The sequence below is a fragment of the Alosa alosa genome, chromosome 17 (genome assembly GCF_017589495.1).
Source record: "Alosa alosa isolate M-15738 ecotype Scorff River chromosome 17, AALO_Geno_1.1, whole genome shotgun sequence".
Taxonomy (NCBI): domain Eukaryota; kingdom Metazoa; phylum Chordata; class Actinopteri; order Clupeiformes; family Clupeidae; genus Alosa; species Alosa alosa.
Window position 1 is genome coordinate 1644571 of NC_063205.1, and position 20000 is coordinate 1664570.

The 20000-nt window shown below is 44.4% G+C and overlaps 1 pseudogene; it reads right to left on the reverse strand.

Annotated features, from left to right (window-relative positions):
- The window catches only part of LOC125310953, a 162665-nt pseudogene that overhangs the window by 142371 nt on the left and 294 nt on the right, over positions 1–20000 (reverse strand).

Sequence of the window (20000 nt, forward strand, 5' to 3'; positions counted from 1 at the left end):
CGTCGCGCCGCAGGAGCTCGTTCTCCCAGCACTCCTCCTTCCAGCTCGTCTACGGGTCCCTGCACCCGCGTTGTCCCGCCTGCGAGCGAAAGTGTGGCACGGTGGGATCCAGGCAGCGGCCGACGCGGCATGGTGGTGGTCTCCGAAGGCGATGGCGTCGCTGGTGGTCGCCGAGGCGATGTTGGGGCTGCTGCCCATGGCGACGCCCTCCAGCTCTCCGGCACCCGGCCAGGCGACCCCGACCCCCCGGCTGCCCCCCCCCGCGGCGGTAACCAAAGCGTCCACGCTGCTCTTGGGCAGGTCAGCGGCGGAGGCGGAGGCGACGGGCGGCAGTGTGTGTGCGCGTGGTGCGCGTGTGTGTGTGTGTCGCTCAGGTACATGGGCCCGCTGGTGGCGTAGGCGGCGTTTAGGGACTGGATGTTCTCCATGGAGAGGGTCTTGCCCCCGCCCATGCCCCCCCCTGCCCCACCCGAGCTGTTGGTACGCCGATGCCCCAGCCGGGGGGAACGAGGCAAACGCGGGGATCGCCCAGGGCTCTGACCACTGCCCCCCCCCACGCCACCGCCCGCGCTGTGGGCCCCCTCCAGCTTACTCACGGAGCGGGCACTGCCATACATGCTGACCAGAGAGAGGGCACAGAGAGGGCGCAGCGGAGGAGTGCAGAGGGATGGAGGGATGGAGGGAAGAGGAGTGGAGGAAGTGGTGGGGGTGTTGTTATGGAAACGCCTGTCGCTCTTAAGTCAGGGCCCTTAGCGGGTGGGTCATGATCCGCAGGTCAGGCGTTGTGATTGGCTCGTTTCTGGGTGATTGACAGGTCTCTGGGTGATTGACAGGTCAGGCGGTGTGAATGGCTGGTCTCTGGGTGATTGACAGGTCTCTGGGCAGCAGTTAGCTGTTAGCATTAGCCTCAACACACACTCAGGTTGCTCAGGGGCACACCCTCACCTGGGGGAGAGAAAGAGAGAGAGAGAGAGGGGGGAGGTGGAGAGAGAGAGAGAGAGAGAGTTAGTCCAAAACAACAGCAGAAAGTTCCAGATAAGTATCAGTGTTGTCACGATACCAAAATCATTGTTTCGATAACCGATACCAAGTGAAGAATTTATCCGCCTAAAAAGCGACGAAAAGGTTCTGCTCTACAGGTTCTGCTCTGTCTACGGGTTCTGTTCTGATGTTTGGAGGGAAACGTGGAAGATATTTAGCAATTAGCAGATCTTGACCTCAACAACATGGCTACCAGCTCCAGGCGTGCCTGTGTTAATATGGTACCATTGCTGACGCCTACACACTAATGCACAAGAACCTCTGAACAACCTCCACAAGAACCTCCACAAGAACCTCCAAACACTAATGCACAAGAACCTCTGATCTCAAAGGCTCTACTCTAGAACCGGCTCAGCCAGATATCTGCTAGAACAGAGCCAATGATCTGTCTCTGGCTCAACTTACAACAACAACATCATTAGTACCAGTATTGCCTCCTAGATCTGCCCTGGTAGTCCAAACTGCCCCCTAGATGTGCCCAGCACTGCCCCAGTACAGCAAGCCCCATGTGTGGCCTGTGTCCTCTGCACACGCAGTTTTGGACAATGAAGCACAAACTGCAATGTTTCCCCACAATGTATTATTTCATCAGCGGCGCCCACTCCTGGAATTCAATACCACCGCAAAAAAAGTTGCCTAATTAAAAAAAAAAAGACGCAAGTGAACTTCAGGAACAGCTGCCTGCTCGTTCAGGTTTCATGTCAACAAATAGTAAGCTAACGTTGAAGGCGCCCAGTCGGATTCCCACAGGAGATCACGCTTTGTTGGTGTTTATGTTTAAGTTTATTAGCAGACTAATTTTGTGCAAAAACGAGCCACATTATGTTAACCAAGGAACCAAATTAAATACGCCAGCCAGATAGCTCGCCTCTACCTTCAGCACCCTATTCCCCAGATAAATCCACGCATTGTTTAGTTTTTGTTTGTGATACAGGCAATGCTTTCAAGCCCTGTTTTGCTAACATACCTAGGCTGTGAAACTAAGGTCTAGCTAGCCTATTGGTGGGTTTAATTGAATTTGAGTAATAGGATACGCAAGCATTACATCTGAGATAGTTTGTAATTCCTGTAGAGCTCACCAAAATTATAGAAATGATACAAGACACTTATCTGCTATAATCCAAGATAGATTTGACCATTTATTTTACCAAATGACATGGGAAACATAATTCATTTCATCCACATATTCTTATGCACCATGCACAACAACGCTACTAAGTTAGCTTAAAACCGTGAGAATCAAACCAAGGCCACGGGTCGTCACGGCATTAAAGTGACAGGCACTCAATTCAACTTGCACAGCAACAATACAGTGTAATGGCATGAAAGAGAAGTCTATATAGTTTATACAGTGCTGTGCAAAAGTTAAGACACCCATGCTGAAATTGAAAAAACATATTTTGCCTTTTGTCTTAATGCCTTAATTAAAAATAGGACATCAATTATTTTTTAATGTATCATAAATAAATAAATGTTATTATATATCAATGTCTTAACTTATGCACAGCACTATATATTCTAAATAGTAATAGTTTGTACAGTGGCCTACAGTGTACAGTTGTAATAGTGTAAATGAAAAAGGTGAAAGAAAAACATGAATCCTGTTCAAGTACTGCAATAATCATGCTTTGTAAATGCTTGTGCTGATGGTGATGTCATCATTTGTAACTCAATTTTCTTTTCTTTCTTTCACAAAATCCACCAGAAGTCGCCATCTAAGGAGTCATTTCCTACGATCAGCACCGCTGCTGGAAAAAAATTCTAGAAACACTGAACTGAATTTAGAAAAAAAAATATTTCACAATACTAAGACTGATTTCATAAGGGTATAAGACGCACGCACGCACGCACGCACACACACACACACACACACACACACACACACACACAGGGGCCTGAGGACAAAGGTTATCCTGTGCTGCTGGGCAACTGAGCCGTGGAGCTGAGACGACAACAACAGTATATTTGCACTCTCCCTGCGTCACACACACACACACACACACACAGGCCTGAGGACCAGACATCAACAGTATGTTTGCTCTCCCTGCATCACACACGCGTCGCTCCCTCTGATGAGTTCAAATGAAGTGTAAAGGGGAGGAGGCGGAACAGCACAGCTTCTCAGGCTTCTGATTCACACACACAGCGAGCAAGTGAATGAGCGTGTGGCCATGTCTAAACCATTCCAGATTGATTTAAATTCGGCAGAGGTTTCGCTTTCATTTTGATGATATGCCGGTCAAATATCCTATTATCGCTTCTTAATTAGTCAAGTTGAGGAAAACTGAAGGCTATGTAGCTTAAAGAATGACATAATCAGGCCATATAGAATGCAACATGTTCAGTAGCCCAACTTAAACATGCTTAACTAGTGTCAATTTAAAGATCTAGCCAGTCTCTAGCTATGCTGTTTTCATGGACAGCAAGAATCCGCTTGGTTCGTTGTTTAAATAGGCTACGTTGTTTGTTGCTGCGACCCACATTATCTCCAGCGGTTTAACAGTTTCACTCACGCAGATGCGCACACACATTGAATGAGCGCTCACACCACTACCCCCTAATGCTATGCCTCTTTATTTGATAACACTAAATCAAGAAATATTTTCTATTATGGACAAAGTTTAGTTTCTTTTCATTTCGGTCCGCGGTTCCTTTCGATTGTGCCGCAAATTATCCACGGACCAGCAATCTCCTTGTCGAGGAGGCCCTAAGCCTGCAGATCATAGACAGAGAAAGCTGCTCTGGGAACAGAACACAGTTGCCATGGCGCGGCTGCACTCCCCACACCTCCACTTCCAACGTCACCGATACGCCGACACTTTGCCTTTTTCTCTGGTGGTGGTGGTGGATCTGACACCTGAGGCTTCAGGCGTTACCGATTACCATCAATCATCGCATCTGGCCTCTGAAAAAAGCTTTTAAGGCTAGTCTGCCTGGGCCTGGCCATGTTTGAACCGTCTCACTCATGCGTTCGTTGTTTATAACAGACATTTTAAGCATGCGCTTTATTTGAAATGCAGCATATGAGTTTAATAACTTTCAAACGGTAGAGCATGTCCCCTTAAAGGGGTGGTTCAGGATGTCCAGGTGTACTGTGGAGTGGAGTGGGTAAGACTGCTAACACATACTGATGACTTGCGCTAGCCTAGCACCTGCGAACTCTGCAACTAGAAGGACTGGATGAAACGTGTTGAAAACGGTCTCCACTGATAAATCACACTTGCTAACTTGGTCCTATGTCCAAAATCCTGAACCCTTTAAATAGCTAAAGTTTGTAACTCATGTACACTACTCTAATTACGTTTGTAACTCATGTACTCTAATTACGTTTATAACTCATGTACTCTAATTACGTTTGTAACTCATGTACACTACTCTAATTATTGTAGTGAACTGAGCCTAGCTGGTTCATGACTGAACTCCCATAATGCTGTGCAGTGTATGTGTGTGTGTGTAATGTTGATGTTGGTTTTAGTATGAGTAATTGCGTTTACCTTGTCATGTATGTGTTAGATGGTATAGTCTTTCTTTATGTTGTACCTCATGTGTTTACCCCGTGTATTGTATGTGACTACCCTGTTTGTGTATCGTGCTTGTTTAATTGACCTCCTTTTTGTTGCCTGTGTAATGACGTTTGTGTGTTTTGGTGCGTAACCAATAAAACCATTCTGAGACAACTTTGCAGTTTGTTACATTATGTTTGTAACTCATGTACTCTACACTGTTGATTTTGAGCTTCTGAAATGGAATGATTTGCAAACGCTATCGGCCCCATTTTCATTCACGGTTTAATGTGGAAAGGTAAATCCACATCTGCATTGATGATGTAACCCCACGTTTCCTTCCTGATTGGACCTCTTCAGTCTGACGTTTCCCTCCCTGATTCGTTGTTCTCCCATCATGTGATGATGGTCATGTTTCCGTAAGACAAAAATAAGAAATCACTTCCACTTATATACAAACAACGCGCGCGCACACGCACACACACACACACACAAAAATCAATTCCACTTATATACATACATCAACATGTACTGCACATCAACATCCAAACTATGTATACAGACACACACACACACACACATGCGCAGGGGCACACTGTACAAACATACACACTTCCTTTCCTGCTGTACACACATTAACCTCTCTCTCAACTCTCTCTCTAAAACACACACACACAGGGTATCTTATACACTCACACAATCACTAGAGACTCAGTCTCGTACACACACACACACACACACACACACAGGAGCTGCCGGAGACTAATTACAATTGTGCTAACACACCAGCACACACACACACACACACACAGGGCCCCATCATGACATTCTAAAGTGCATCGTCACTCGTCAAAAGTCTATTCAAATTTAGTAGGATGTCCAGTTCACATTGGGAGGGGTTTCGCTATCAAAAGTGGAGCGCATGGCGTAACAAGGTGTTCCTAGGTTTTTAATCAGTCATATGGTGTGTTTGGGGCGTAACATCATTTTAAACCAATGAGAATGACATCTGTCATTCCTTTAACGGCGCAACGCGCGATATATCAAATAAATGCATCGGTATTTTGGCATTCAAAGGCGCATTTGAAGGAGGCTGTTTACAGACCGTGATAGAATAGTCATTCTTAAACCATGCTTTACTAAAACCTAGCATTGCCTTCACGCATTTGCACTCGTCTATTTGAACTCATTGGCAAAGTGAAACTAACTTCACCAAGGAGTCAGTCAACGACAAGACAGTTATATGCAGTTACTTTCACTATTGACTGACAATGGGTTACCACCGAAAACATAGGCTGGAAAAAGCAACACTTACCCTAATGTTGCTCAAATGACTGAATAAAACAACATTTATCCTGCAGAGGAGTTGCTTATATCTCGTGACAGTGCGTCTTCAGCTGTGCTCCATACGTGTCTCTCGCCTATCCCCTAATCCCTTTTAACCGTCATTACCAATTTGCAAATGATGGTGAATAACTACTCATTATGAGATGTACAGTATTTCGTAATATCTTTGTTCTAATACAGCCCACAGACACAGACACAGACACACACACGAGCTGATCAGGAGCAAATCATGGCCTGAATGTCTGCTGCCGTTTCCAAGGAAACAGCTGGGGGCTGTTAACCTCATGATCATCTGGTGACACACACACACCCTGAGTGGAGTGTGTGGAACAGCCCAGGCCTAGCCTAAAGTAGTGTGTGAACACTAGGGAGTGTGTGAAACAGCCCAGGCCTAGCCTAAAGTAGTGTGTGCACACTAGGGCTGTGAGTCGATGTCGGTATAGCGTATCACTACTTGCGCAATATAGCGTATCGCTACTTGCGCAATATATCCTATCGCAATATATCGTATCACAATGTATCGTATCGCCACTTACACAATATATCGTATCGCCACTTGCGCAATGTATCGCATCACTGAGGGGTACATGGCTCTGTGGGGCTACGCAGTCAATTCGACGCAGAAGCATAAAACAGCATTCAATGTGTACATGTTAGTGTGTGTGTGTGTGTGTGTGTGCACAAGTACTCGTAGACGCACTTGGGCATATACATCATTGCATGTAAGAGAGTGTGTGTGGGTGGGGGGGTGTGTGTGTGTGTGTGCCCACAGGCGAACATAAAGGCTTGCTTATGTGAGGGCAGCGTTTGTTTAGCAGCGTTTGTTTGCTCATTTTGTTTGACATGAAAAAATACCCTCATTCATTGTCTCGTAAAAAGCCCCCTTTGTTGCCCACAGAGTGTGTGTGTGTGTGTGTGTGTGTGAGTGTGTGAGTGAGTGAGGAGTGAGTGAGAGAGAGAGTGTGTGTGTCTCATTGAGGCAATGACGAATGTCCCCATTTCACATGTAAATAAAACGCATAGAGTCCACAGACAAGACACTCCTCCCACTTACAGATGCAATGGCTACAACCTATCAGCCCATCACACACACACACACACACACACACACACACACAGACACACACAGACACACACACAGACACACACACAGACACACTTTAAAATATACATTTAAATAACTTTTTAAACTTTGCTAGTCTTACCATTTTCTCCTGTTTGAGGTCTTTTGAGGTGAGAATACACACACACACACACACACACACGTTTATGATGTTTATTTATAGTGTGTTAGCTGTGTTTTCCGGGGAGGGAGGCAATGAACTTGTTGACAGCATCATATAGAGGCACTATTTACACAACACAAACACACACACCTATGTGACACACACACACTAATCACACACACACACTAATCACACACACAGTAATCACACGCACACACACATAGTAAATCACACACACACACACACACACACACACACATAGTAATCACACACACACACACACACAGTAATCACAAACACACACAGTAATCACAAACACACACACACAGTAATCACAAACACACACACACAAACACACACAGTAATCTCACACACACACAGTAATCACACACACACACAGTAATCACACACTGACCGAGACTGCAGAGCTACCAGGAGGAGCCGGACGAAGACTCTGCAGGAGTAAGCCCTTTCCAAGGCCCCTGGCCAACCTCACACACACACACACACACACACACACACACACACACACACGCAAACGGAAGCTTCACTTTCAACAATAGTGGCATGCTCTGTCCAACCTTCAGGAACACACACACACCCACCCTCTCTCTATTCCTATGTTGTTTGTGTGTGTGTGTGTGGGGTGTCTCTCAGAATAGCTGAGGTGAGTCACTGGGCAACCCAGCCACAAGACACCCATATAGACTGCAACCCTGCCTCACACACACACACACACCCATATAGACTGCAACCCTGCCTCACACACACACACACACCCATATAAACTGCAACCCTGCCTCACACACACACACACACACACACACCCATATAGACTGCAACCCTGCCTCACACACACCCCCATCCCCCATATAGATTGCAACCCTCCCTGCCTCACACACACACACACACACACACCATGTTCATACACACAAATGGTCTTTAACATAGCTTCATCAAAAGGATATTTACAAATACACGTGTGATGCGCGCGCGCACGCACACACACACAGTCACCTCATGAACATGACACCAGCATGTCAGCCATCTGCTAGAGATGACTCAGGAACAACCACAACAGGGGGAGAGGGAGAGAGGGATGGAGAGAGTGCCAGGAGGAAAAGGAGGTCTGGATTACCTTTCATAAATACAGTGAGGAGAATACTAACACACACGTTTCATAAACACAGTGAGGAGGCTACTAACACACGTCTGGATTACCTTTCATAAATACAGTGAGGAGAATACTAACACACACGTTTCATAATAGTGAGTAGGATACTAACACACATATTTCATAAATACAGTGAGGAGGCTACTAACACACACGTTTCATAAACACAGTGAGGAGGCTACTAACACACGTCTGGATTACCTTTTATAAATACAGTGAGGAGAATACTAACACACACGTTTCATAAATACAGTGAGGAGGCTATTAACACACACGTACTAACACACACGTTTTATAAATACAGTGAGGAGGCTACTAACACACGTTTCATAAATACAGTGAGTAGGATACTATGATAATTAGTCGATATCCTTTAAGAAATTTGTAAAAGTCTGAGTTACTTTACAGCTCATTATTTATGAATAGCATCAATACAATACTAACCTATATGACACATTTCCAATTCTGTCCCCACTTGTGTGTGTAGCAATGACATGGTCTAGCAGCTACATTAGAGAAGATGAGTAGGCCTAACAGTTTCCCAAGAGAAAGTCTGAAACTGAAGTTCCTTTCAAAAACCTTTACTTAGGATTCACTGTAAAACTAAGCAGACCATCAGAGTACATCTCAGTTATTTCCTTCAAGGTTTTGTTTAATCAATCATGTAGGCCAGTGGCCCCCAAACTACGGCCCGCGACCTCATTTTGGGTGGCCCCCCAAAACATGGCCGTGGTATATAGCAACCGGCCCGCACGGGAGTACGACATCGTCAAACTATAACCTCCGTAATTTCCGCCATTCATTCTCTATGGCGGGTCTTAACAGTACACATGTAATACTCGTCCACTTGTGGTTGTTTCGCGTTTGCTATCGAAAACGGAATGAAATGTAGGCCTACGTGCAAACAATGTAAGAGGCCTATGCTGACTGCATCAGTGCTCAAAGTATTCTAAAAGTTTATCAATTAATTGTTAATAACTAACTAACTTCTATTCAAGTCATATTTTTGGGACTTTCTGGGATAATTATTTCTATTTTTTATTCACTCATTCAAATGTTCATACAAAGAGTTCACAAAGTTCTCATCAGGTGACTAAAAGTTAGAATGGTGGTCATTTCAGACCACTTCAGCACTTCTCATATTGTGAGAACTTTTCTCATATTGTGAGAACAATTCTCATAGTGTGAGAACAATTCTCATAGTGTGAGAACAATTCTCATAGTGTGAGAACTTTAAATTATTTGTAGGATTTTCACAACTTTAAGCAGTGTATGCAAAGACACAGAGTTCAGAGTTCACGCATTTTTAAGAAAATATACTTTTGGGACTCCCTGCTAATACTACTGGGAATACAAACGTCTTTTTATTAGTATTATTTAATTTGAGCTACATTTTACACTGATATGGCATGATGGCAATATAAACACTAACAACGCTAACAATGGTATTAAATTGCAATAGCCTATGATTAAATGTAATGGAATATTCAACTAAGGTAGAATGCTGTTGTTCACTGATATACTCCGAGTCTCTGGCCCTCTCTTAGAGCCAGGCATAGTGAGCTGGCCCTCGGAAGAAAATGTTTGGGGACCACTGATGTAGGCTAACATTCCAAGTTACAGAATAGAAACTAATATGTTAGCTTATGGCTAATGTATATGAGAAATCCCATAGAGATGCTAACAGTTAGCATAATCAATAAACATGTATATTTAGAGCGAACTTCAGACCATTTACAAAAGGTTTGGCCTACATGTGAAGAGTTCTTTGTTTACCACTGACTATTAAAATACTCAAAGGCTAATGTTTTCTCTCCATATAATACCATGTAGGAAAAAACGTGACTCATCAATGCTACTTGAACAGAAGTAGCTGCACAAAATCCCAAGTAACCTAGTCTACCTCTCACTGCACAAAATCCCAAGTAGCCTAGTCTACCTCTCACTGCACAAAATCCCAAGTAGTCTACCTCTCACTGCACAAAATCCCAAGTAGCCTAGTCTAGCTGCACAAAATCCCAAGTAGTCTACCTCTCACTGCACAAAATCCCAAGTAGTCTACCTCTCACTGCACAAAATCCCAAGTAGCCTAGTCTACCTCTCACTGCACAAAATCCCAAGTAGTCTACCTCTCACTGCACAAAATCCCAAGTAGCCTAGTCTACCTCTCACTGCACAAAATCCCAAGTAGCCTACCTCTCGCTGCACAAAATCCCAAGTAGCCTAGTCTACCTCTCACTGCACAAAATCCCAAGTAGCCTAGTCTACCTCTCACTGCACAAAATCCCAAGTAGCCTACCTCTCGCTGCACAAAATCCCAAGTAGCCTAGTCTACCTCTCACTGCACAAAATCCCAAGTAGCCTACCTCTCACTGCACAAAATCCCAAGTAGTCTACCTCTCACTGCACAAAATCCCAAGTAGCCTAGTCTAGCTGCACAAAATCCCAAGTAGTCTACCTCTCACTGCAATAAAAATCCCAAGTAGCCTACCTCTCACTGCACAAAATCCCAAGTAGCCTAGTCTAGCTGCACAAAATCCCAAGTAGCCTACCTCTCGCTGCACAAAATCCCAAGTAGCCTACCTCTCACTTCACAAAATCCCAAGTAGCCTAGTCTACCTCTCGCTGCACAAAATCCCAAGTAGCCTACCTCTCACTGCACAAAATCCCAAGTAGCCTACCTCTCACTGCACAAAATCCCAAGTAGCCTAGTCTAGCTGCACAAAATCCCAAGTAGCCTACCTCTCACTGCACAAAATCCCAAGTAGCCTACCTCTCACTGCACAAAATCCCAAGTAGCCTACCTCTCACTGCACAAAATCCCAAGTAGCCTAGTCTAGCTGCACAAAATCCCAAGTAGTCTACCTCTCACTGCACAAAATCCCAAGTAGCCTACCTCTCACTGCACAAAATCCCAAGTAGCCTAGTCTAGCTGCACAAAATCCCAAGTAGCCTACCTCTCACTGCACAAAATCCCAAGTAGCCTAGTCTAGCTGCACAAAATCCCAAGTAGCCTACCTCTCACTGCACAAAATCCCAAGTAGCCTACCTCTCGCTGCACAAAATCCCAAGTAGCCTACCTCTCGCTGCACAAAATAAACATTAGGCGTGTGTGTGACAACGTGGACCCACTAGTGATCATGTGACACTTGCTCTGCTGCAGCCAGGGTCTTCTCCCGCATACACCTCCTGGATTTAGTAAATGTATGGGGTTTCAATGCGTGATTTCAAGTGTAATTTAAATACTCGATAATGTCAATTTGCACATTGTTAAAACAACAATCACGATATTGTCGATATATATCGCCCACCCCTACTGGTGAGTGCCACTGGCAAGAGGACACAGAGAGGAGACCAGCAGGTCATAGGGAACACACACACACACGCCAGCATGCCGGAAGATTGTAAAAAAAACAGACACAGACACACCCCACCACATAGAGAGATACGCACACGGCCCGCCACACACACACACACACACTTGCCAACATGATGCAGGGAAAACAGACTGGGTGCACTTTGTCAGACCCTGAAGCCTAACGAGCCTGTAAGCACACGGTACACACACACAGTCAGAAGATGTTGCGCACACACGCACACAGTCTGAAGATGTTGCACACACTCATACACAGTGAACACTCCACCATCTCAGAAAGAGACAGGATATAAAAATTAAAACACACACTCACCACCAGAGTCTACAGTCTGAGGATGTAGCTTGCAAGCACACACACACACACACACGCACAGACACACACGCACAGACAGATACGCACAGACACATACGCGTCTCAGAACTAGGGTAACTGAGTGTGATTAACCTCTTTCTGTCTTATTTAAATCAGTCTCACACACTTCATCTCCTCCACTCTCATCAGAGCGTGTGTGTGTGTGTGTGTGTTATAAAGAAATGGGTTAAATGAAAGTGTATGATGAAGTGTAGTCAAAGAAGCGTGTGTGTGTGTACGATGTGAGAGAGGCTATATGAATGAAATGTGAGTGTGTGTGTGATGTGAGGTGTGTGTGTGTTATGTGATGTGATGTGATGTGAGGTGTGTGTGTGTGTGTGTTATGTGATGTGAGGTGTGTGTGTGTGACTGTGGTGGGGTGGTTTTTCTGGTCTTCTCTCTCTGCCATGTCTGAACAAGTCCAGTCACACAACTCATCACACACTCACACAAAACATGATTATTTAGGTCGATACTGAAATCATAATTATTTAACACACTCACTCATTGACTTGAGAATCATCCTGCAGTTATAGCACATAGTATCTACTAGTACATTTGCACATGCAATCACACACACACACACTCACACACAATCAACCGAATCCATCATGATCAATTCAGGTTCTGTAGGGAGGTATGTGGTTCTGTGTGTGTGTGTGGTTCTGTGTGTGTGTGTGGTTTTGTGTGTGTGTGTGGTTTTGTGTGTCTGGGCAGGGTGTGGGGGGCTCTGTGGGGGGGTTGGTTCTGTAGGGGTTAAGCAGAGCAGAACATCCATTTCCTTTAATGGAGACAAGAAACCAGGTGGGCATCCAACCTCCACAATACCCCAGGCCATTTAGCACTAAACAGTACGTGCACACACACACACACGCACGCACACACACACAAGACAGTTAGCACAAGAGAGCACATACTTACACACACACAACCCTGGAGGACAAGCAACACTATAGAACACACACACACACCTCAGGACAGAGGAGAGGAAGAGAAGAAAGTAGGAGTGGAGGAGAGGAGAAGAGAAGAAAGGAGGAGTGGAGGAGAGGAGAAGAGAAGAAAGGAGGAGTGGAGGAGAGGAGAAGAGAAGAAAGGAGGAGTGGAGGAGAGGAGAAGAGAACTCTACCGAAGCGCTTCCTTTTGCTGAATTTTCTAGGAAGCATGTGTGTGTCATGTAGCCCAAGTGAAGTAAGGTCTTTTGACGACTTTGAACTCTCACACCGTAATCGTGTGAAGACTATTTAAACCTTTTCCTATGAGAGCAAGGCATTTAGGAAGGGTATTTAAGCCCTTTCCTATAAGCGCGATTGCGAGCTAATTAGTAGGCCTATACTTTTCTCTTTACGATTTTGCTTATTGGTTGCTGCTGGTTTATTTTAGCAGATTAAGGCGAGACACGGCAGGTGAAAACATCGTTTTTTCATGCACTGGTCAATTTCGAGATTTTGAGCTAGTCTGTTACCTTAGCATGTATTCTATCACACTACTTCAACAAAAAAGTCCGATTTACACATGTAGGTGTTTATTTCATTATATTGTGTCTACTCGCGCCTGTATATTGATCCTAAATTCAGCGAAAGTTAACATTCTAACCTTGCATGCACTCCCGCGACTGTGACCGAAAACATATTGTGTGTATTACCGTTGGAAAGCTGTTTTTCCTGTATCACGCTATGTGATCCATATATGAACACTTCCTTTGTATCAGCAACCAATCGCAAAAGTTCAAAGACGAGTCTAGGCTGAGAACGGAATCTCATTGGCTGTCTTTCAAGGCTGTTTTCTCAAAACGAGTTTCCTCTCCCACTCTGAGCAAGGAAACTCAGAAGCACTTACATACACCAAACTTTCTAGACTTATGCCTTATATGAAACTATATTTCGAAAAATTTTACAGAGGGGTTTGTTGATATATTATTCCTAACCTGACTTACATGACATTTTATGCATAAAAACATGGCAAAATCGATTTTTTAGGGCTATTGACATCATATTCTGATTTACAGGATAACTAAAGTAGATATTCATAAATCCCTCTGTAAATTTTTCAACATCTATTATCTGAACACAATGAAGACATAATTTTGAACCTGGCTGTATCCAATGCTCAGGTTTCTTGCTTTAAAATGTATGCAAATCAGCGCATATTTAATTAGATAATGCCTAATTTGCATATGTAAACATTAAATTACAGAAAACTTGTAATACATTTTTTTCTCATATCAATGTAAGTAATCAACTGGGTAAGTTTCATAGTGATATCTGCTTGTTAAAAATTTTACCCTATTCACCTGTAGTGTCTCGCCTTAATCAAACATGTAGAATTTAATTTATTGACGTGGGGGAATGATACTGGTCTATTTTAATCAAACATGTAGAATTTAATTCATTGAGTGGGGGAATGATACTGGTGCATTTTAATCAAACATGTAGAATTTAATTCATTGAGTGGGGGAATGATACTGGTGCATTTTAATCAAACATGTAGAATTTAATTTATTGAGTGGGGGAATGACAGTGGTGCATTCATTGAGCAGGAGGCATGAATTTCAATAATGCACATCTGCAGCTTCCTGCGCACGCATACACACACACACCTGCAGCTTCCTGCAGACACACACACACACACACCTGCAGCTTCCTGCACACACACACACAGACACACCTGTGGCTTCCTGCACACTCGCTAGTCTGTTCCATTGTGTGTTTTCCGAACGCTAAGAAGAACCGTTGCCTCGTCTTTGAAGGATTTGACTCCTTAGTTCTACTAAGCATGTATCCTCGAGGAACTTTGAGAAACAGCCAAGATGTCCTGCTCACTCACTTTTAAGAGACGTCAATTACTGATGATGCAGAGAACCATCACCTCATTGGCTAGAATAAACAGACCATTGTTACACACACATTGCAGAGAATATTAACTTATACCAAAGCCTACACATATCATATGTCCATGGAGTATTCCCACTTATTTAGCCTGAACATGGACTATTCCCACTTATCCACCCTAATAATGAGGTAATCATATGAATGTGGACTATTCCCACTTATGAGGTAATCATATGAACATGGAGTATTCCCACTTATGAGGTAATCATATGAACATGGAGTATTCCCACTTATCGACCCTAACAATGAGGTAATCATATGCACATTGACCATTCCCATTTATCGACCCTGATAATGAGGTAATCATATGAACATGGACTATTCCCACTTATGAGGTAATCATATTAACATGGACTATTCCCATTTATCGACCCTGATAATGAGGTAATCATATGAATGTGGACTATTCCCACTTATGAGGTAATCATATTAACATGGACTATTCCCACTTATCGACCTTGATAATGAGGTAATCATATGAACATGGACTATTCCCACTTATCGACCCTGATAATGAGGTAGTTTGATAGTTCCAGACATGAATGAATGTGGGCCAGTGTTTCCCCTACAATGCATTCATCAGCGGCGCAGCGCCGCTCCTGGAATTCAAGCGGCACTGCAAAAAAAGTTGCCTAATTAAAAAAAAAAAAAAGACGCAAGTGAACTTCAGGAACAGCTGCCGTTCGTTCAGGTTTCATGTCAACAAATAATAGTAAGCTAACGTTGAAGGCGAGTCAGGGGATTCCACAGGAGATCACGCTTTGTTGGTGTTTATGTTTAAGTTTATTAGCAGACGCAATTTTGTGCAAAAAACGTAGCCTACATTATGTTAACCAAGGAACCAAATTAAATACGCCAGATAGATAGCTCGCTACCTTCAGTACCCTATTCCCAGATAAATCCACGCATTGTTTAGTTTTTGTTTTGTGATACAGGCAATGCTTTCAAGCCCCAGTTGCTAACATACCTAGGCTGTGAAACTAAGGTCTAGCTAGCCTATTGGTGGGTTTAATTGAATTTGAGTAATAGGATACGCAAGCATTACATCTGAGATAGTTTGTAATTCCTGTAGAGCTCACCAAAATTATAGATATGATACAAGACACTTATCTGCTATAATCCAAGATGGAGTTTTTGAGCATTTATTTTACCAAATGACATGGGAAACATAATTAATTTCATCCACATATTCTTATGCACCATGCAAAACAACACTACTAAGTTAGCTTAAAACCGTGAGAATCAAGCAAGCCTCAATAGGACATCAATTATTTTTTAATGCATCATGTATCGTAAATAAATGTTATTGTATATAAATGTCTTAACTTATGCACAGCACTGTATATTCTAAATAGTAATAGTTTGTACAGTGGCCTACAGTGTACAGTTGTACGGTGGCTAATACTAATAATGTAAATGAAAAAGGTGAAAGAAAAACATAAATAATCCTGTTCAAGTACTGCAAGAATCATGCTTGTGTTGATGGTTATGTCATCATTTGTAACTCAATCTGTCCATTTACAATACAAATCAATTTGTAACTCAATCTGTCCATTTCTTTCACAAAATCACCATTTAAGGAGTCATTTTTTTCATATGTTTTTTTTTGGGCTTCCTACGATCAACAGCACCGCTGCTGGAAAAAATTCTAGGGGAAACGCTGTGGGATATTCCTGATTGATTGTATTTAATTACAATACGTGAACAAAACAAGCGCTACAAACTTGTTTGAAACTGAAAGTTGTCAGACGTGGGAGGGAACTTTTTTAACTTTGGAAACTTGGACTAATGATCGCACAATTCCGACTGAAAACGCTTCCGCATATAGGATGCTCTCGTGACGCTCTTGTGACGCTCTTGTGTTTCCTCGCACGTCTGGTCTCTCCTCGCTCTCACCTCCCCTGGTTGCAGTTAGACAAATGAGACGATGTGGCGCTTTGAAGGATGTCCAGGGCACGAGCTGGAGGACCGAGAACAGAGGAGAGATGCCGCATGCACAGAACTTTGGGGTGTCTGTGTGTGTGTTACAAAAGTGTTACACAAGTGTGAGTGTCCCCTCCTCCCCAAATCTTTCTGGACAGAGAGACGAAAATGAGGAAGAGAGCGCAAGACCTGAGACAGAAAAGGATTCTGGGTTAACGTGTGTGAGAGGGGGATTCTGGGATAGCGTGCAAGAGGGAGGATTCTGGGATACACACACTGGTCAGAGAGTCAGAGAACCAATACCTGTATGTGTGTGTGTGTGTAAGTATGTGTGTGTGTGTGTGTGTGTGTGTGTGTGTGTGTGTATGTGTGTGTGTATGTGTGTGTGTGTGTGTAAGTATGTGTGTGTGTGTGTGTGTAAGTATGTGTGTGTGTGTGTGTGTGTAAGTATGTGTGTATGCATGCGTGTGTGTGTACATTTATCAGCAGCAATTGCTTCCAACTCTGATTAGAGTACAATGAGACTTCATCACAGTTGCCCAAGGAACACACCTGATGACATCATTATAGATCACAGAGAGAGAGAGAGAGAGAGAGAGAGAGAGAGAGAGAGGATGCATGGAGAGAGAGAGAGAGAGAGAGAGGGATGCATGGAGAGAGAAAGAGAGAGAGGGATGCATGGAGAGAGAGAGAGAGAGAGAGAGAGAGAGGGATGCATGGAGAGAGAGAGAGAGAGAGGGATGCATGGAGAGAGAGAGAGAGAGAGGGATGCATGGAGAGAGAGAGAGAGGGATGCATGGGCTAGTCTGATCTTTTCCCTGACTGAGAAAGAGAGGGATGCATGGAGAGAGGATATGCATAGAGAGAGAGAGGGATGCATGGATAGAGAGAGAAAGAGAGGGATGCATGGATAGAGAGAGAAAGAGAGGGATGCATGGATAGAGAGAGAAAGAGAGGGATGCATAGAGAGAGAGGGATGCATGGATAGAGAGAGAAAGAGAGGGATGCATGGATAGAGAGAAAGAGAGGGATGCATGGATAGAGAGAAAGAGAGGGATGCATGGGTAGAAAGAAAGAGAGGGATGCATGGATAGAGAGAAAGAGAGGGATGCATGGGCTAGTCTGATCTGATCCCTGACCGTCCCCATCTCTGTCTTCTTGTCCAGATACGTAGTGAATGTGCTTCTGGGCCTCCAGTCCTTACATTACATACATGTATACTACATCTCATACATCAGAGCCCAGAGTTAAGACTACTACTTCCACCACAGAGACACACACACACAGACACACACACGTCCATGGCCTTGCTGTAGGACTGCTGACCGATCTGTAGGAGTTGTGTGTGTGTATGTATGTGTGTGTGGATGTGTGTGTGTGTGTGGAGAAACACTGGACATATGACATCAGCGTGGAAGGCCATCAGTCCAGGAAACTTCTAAGATCTGCCCATCTTTGCTGTTATGGCAATACTTTAAACCTGTTCAATACAGATAACGCCAGACACGTGTGTGTGTGTGGACACAATCTTATCGTCTGTCCCTTGTCCCACGGCATCCACCCTGCGCTTCAGTTCTCTCTCACACAGGTGGTAAATACTGATTGCTAGTGAGGAACTCACTCCAAGATTGTTGGTCACGATCACAAGCTGCGCTTCAAACTAACTCTGTGTTTTTGAAGTGACAGCGTGTGTGTGTGTCGGCCATGTCTATTACTGTGTCATTTGAGGTGAACGGCCGCGTCGCGCGGGGATGCTTGCGATTCGCTGATCAGACAGCAACCTGTTGCTCCAAGCCCTAAGAAATAAACGCCGGCCGGTAACGGTAGCCAAACCGCCGGGCGATTCGCTGTTTACCAACGTCATTCAGTCAGCTTCCCAACACCCATAATGTAAACAAAGCTATGAGAGCGGTGGACAAACATATTGTCGTTTATTTTTACGTCCTCTGACATTCTGCACATCTAACGATGCTTCAGGTTGTGTCGCTGAACCCGACGGCGGTACAGGCGAGCTCTAGCTAGCATAGCACAGCGGGGAAAGCCCATCTGCCGACCGACTTTTATGCGCCTCATTCGCAAGAAGCCGGCTCAAAACCTGTACCATATCCAGACCCGGGGTCGTAAAACACTCGAGTAATGTCTAAACAGACCAGTAACTAAAGAGAGTAAGGTGAGCCTTGGTGTTGGTAAATCGCTGAGGCGTAAGTCTAGGGCTAACGTTAACGTTGCTTCCCAGAAACTAATGGGAGGGGCGCAGGAAAACCGTTTCAAAGCGATATGGCTTCCTGACCGCAAATGTGTCGTGAATCATCTGACAGGAGACCAACTGACACTTCATTTCAACTCAGTTAAATCACATGTACTGGCATAAAGCGGCGAGTTTGGCTGTTTTAAGAACTGTGTGGAATATCACTGGCACTCCTCGGCTCGCCTCTCCTGACTCTAGCCTTCCATGAGCCTGCTACTTTGTTGCCCCCACATTCGGTTCCATCATGGAAACATTTCACTGACAGAAACACTGACTTGGCATATAGTGGAGACAGAAACAATGAATACGGTGAAAGGGGAACCCTATTTTATACAGTCTATGGGAAGAACCGGGTTCGTTACTTAGAACTATCCATCAAACACACACGCGCGCGCGCGCGCAGAGATAAGTGCAGTGGTCAGAACAGCGACTCGCCACCGTGCAAACATTTGATTGCCCAACTGATTGCACCGATTGATCATACTGGCGCTGTCTAGCGCTGTCAGAGTATTCTTGAGTTACACACACACCGTTACCGTGCCGCGGTCTGGCTACCTGCTGGATACACACTTGAAAGGAGACACCCCTTGGTCCCTCGCGCTCCTATCTTTTTTTTCCCCTATCTTCACTCCTCCATTGCCTGCTCGCGCAACAGCCTTTCGGGATCCTTCCGCACGAGCTCCCGGGGAACGACCAGAACTAAGTGAGCATTCCGCGGCTCGCTCGCAGTTCCAATAATCCCTCGGAAACCGCGGGCGTCTCTGCTAACGGCTATCAGACAGAGAGACGACACAGGACTACTCCCTCACCGCAAGCTATGTCCGACCAGCGCGAGAGGGAGAGAGAGAGAGAGAGGCGCCTCACTCGGACCAAGAACACGGCTAACATTACTGATGGAAAGCACTTTGAAAAGCTGGCTACC